The following is a 3,392-nucleotide window of genomic DNA, read 5'->3' as shown; positions in this document are numbered from 1 at the left end:
CTCTTGAAAACTTTGCTCACAATCATCACCCCATGGTGAAACATTGGGTCGAATGAAACCCTTATCTAATAGTTTTTGTAGTTGCTTTTTTCAATTCCTCTAGCTCAAGTGGTGCCATTCCGTAAGGAGGCTTAGATATTTGGGTTGTCCCAGGGACCAAATCAATAGTAAATTCACCCTCTCTATCTGGAGGTAAACCAGGTAAGTCATTTGGAAATACATCAGGCAAGGAGGTAAATCATGCCCAGTACTCTCAAAATAAAAGATAGGATAATCTAGTATGAAAAAAGTGATCATTTTGTATAACAATCTATACTGGTATGATTGGAAGATAGTCAATCCATACTTAGTATAATATCAAAACTCTAAATATCTAGGAGAACCAAATCAGCAAGAAGTTTGTGTTCTCCAATAGAAATCAAACAAGATGACCAGATCGAGTTTGTTATCAAACAATCCCCAATAGCCGTATTTACATACAGCATATAATCTAGTGGTTTAGGTTGAATACTCATGTGATAAGCAAAATATTGCAAATCAAATCATAGATGAGACACATGGTCAAACAAATATTTGCATTCTTTCATAAACATGAATAGTATCTTCGACCACTAATTCAGAAACTTTAGAATCATATTCCGTGATAACATACACTCTAACATGGGCTGATGATTTATGAAGTAGTGATTCTTTCTTCTTGTTCAAAGGGTAGTTATTTTATTTTATGATCCAAATTTTCACAAGCAAAATAGGCTCCAGTCACCTACAAATACAAACTTATTTCATAATTTAACTCGCATCATACACAGGATTGAATCTTTTGTGGTGACTTCCCTTTTCAAATCGATGATATCTTGACCCTCTTATTATCACATTTAGATTTATTTCTAATCTTTTTTTTTTTTAGTAAACTTGTCCTTTCTATTCATATCCTTGATCTCTAGAAATTCTTTTGATTATCAGAACAATTTCGTACATCAAATATCTTCTCTAATCGTATCATCTATTTTTCTACTACCAATGTATTAGGTTCACCACGCTTCTACTGCGCTACTCTGATTTAATATCCCCGATCAACCCTTTTATCACACTTAATTAATCAAAAGTAAATGAAGTAGGAGGACTAAATATCCTCGTAATCCTAGATTCCTAAAATACATCAAAAAAAATTTTCACAAATCACTATAGTTCACCAGACCTCAATATATTTTGCACGTCAACATATCAAATATTTCAGTGATCCTCAAACCATGCTCTGATACCACTCTGTCACGCCCCTCCCGAATTTAATTCTCATTTAGGAGGTGTGAACCTAACTCAAGATTGATAAAATTATAATTCAACAAACAATCCAGGATCCAATCATACATTTGAGGTCACTAAGAAAAATATTCAAGTCATTCACCTCTACAATCCACAATTCACAAAACCTGTGCAGTTTATAATCATACATCATGTCACTAGATGATTCTTTAAAATCCAAAAGCAACTTAACTAAACCATAACTATATCATAAATCCATAAGCGCGACAATTAATGCAATCACAAAACCAACATGTACTACATGTTTATATCAGTACACAGTTTAAACTTAACATTTCCAAAATCCTGACGTAAGAGGTACTTTTCAAATATTTACAAGATACATCAATCTAGATTTGTCATTGATATTTCATTACACACAAAAAGAACTTATACAACATCAACCTATCAAATACAAAATATTTGCCCCAAAATCTTCTAGCCTTCCATTGTCTCAACCCAATTTACATATTTTAGCGAGCGATAAGCTATCCTGAAAAATTTATATAGCAACGGGGTGAGCATATAAAGCTCAGCAAATGACTAACATATCCATAGCAAAGAGGACATGTTTCAAACAAATAAGGTATCAAAATACAAAGCAAAGATACAAGATGAAATAGTAGTATGTTTTGTTTGAATGCAGAATTACAATGTCGTATCATTCGAAGCACGTTTTGTTCATATAATCGAGGAAAGGTAATTGGAGCATATCATTGGCATAAGGAGCATATCGATGACATATGGTAGTTTTCAAGGTATAACAAAGACTTATAACATTTCGGAAACATATCAAAGAACAAAACATGAATAGAAGCTCAAATGTCACATGACGATGCATTCATTTCATTCTTATCCAAAGAATGCATAGAAACATAGCCAAAGCTTTGGATATCATATCAAAAACATAGAAGGTGAAGTTGGATCATAACATAATATGGTCCATCCATTTCTGAATGACCACCAAACATAAGTCTCCCATGTTTGGGAGCTCCATCCACCCACGTCTGAGTGAAGTCATAGGGGGCCGACAGAGCATCGCGGGCTCTAAGCATAACTCCCTTTACCATTTCTAGCAAAGGTTCACATTTATCCCACAAACACCAGAGTACAAAGGGACAGTATGAATAATGAAATTAGCATATATTGGAAGCACATGCGGAACAACGAAATGTACATATGCCTTTCGAGTCAATACGATACAAACATAATCTTTCACAAATGTATTTAGATTTGAAAGGAAACAAAAGCAAGGACATACAAGGATTTCAAGAAATCACATATAGCTAAATTGAAATAAGAAAGTTAGATGAATTCAATGTCCAAAGAAATGAAACTGGAAGAGGCACATATTGAAAGCAAAATGCGAAACAATGGGATGCATATGCCGAATCATTACGATGCAAACATTAACTTTAGATGATAGCTGCAGATGTACAAATAAATAAAGGACAAAAGTATACAGGAATTTAAGGTAATAATGTAAAGCTTAACTAAAGTAAGAGTTTTTGCCGAAATCGATTTCTAAAGAGAAGTAACAAGGAAAGCCGAAATCGACCAAAGCTCGATTCTGGCAGAATTTGATAGGAACATTGTATGAACTATTTGGATAACCAATTATGCTCCAATTTATACAAAATAGGTGTCATTAGAAAGCTTTGTCAATCTAGTTTTAGGCAAATCATGTTTTACAAGAATTGGAATTTACAACAGGGAGTTACAGATAATTTCATAGTTAAAGGTCTGAAAATATTAGCTCTGTTTTACTGAATCCATAGGATCGAAGAAAGCAAATGTTTTAGTTAGCAATTGTACTCTAAAAATTTCAAATCAGGAATACACAGAAAGCATTTTGAGTCTAGCTTTGAATAAATCATACTTTGTATGAATCTGAATTCACAACAGAAAGTTATAAGTAGTTAAGCAACAAGAGGTCAGAAATTTCAATCCCTGTTTTGCAAAATCTGTAGGGTTAATTTAAATAGAAGTCTTAGTAGGCATTTAAACTCCAAATCATTCGATCTTAGTATCAAAATAAATATTTTTTTGTCTACTTTCAAATGGAATAGGTTTTGTCTAAATTAGAGTTT

The sequence above is a fragment of the Musa acuminata genome, chromosome BXJ1-2 (assembly GCF_036884655.1).
Source record: "Musa acuminata AAA Group cultivar baxijiao chromosome BXJ1-2, Cavendish_Baxijiao_AAA, whole genome shotgun sequence".
NCBI classification, from domain to species: Eukaryota; Viridiplantae; Streptophyta; class Magnoliopsida; order Zingiberales; family Musaceae; genus Musa; species Musa acuminata.
This window is presented reverse-complemented; position numbering follows the sequence as displayed.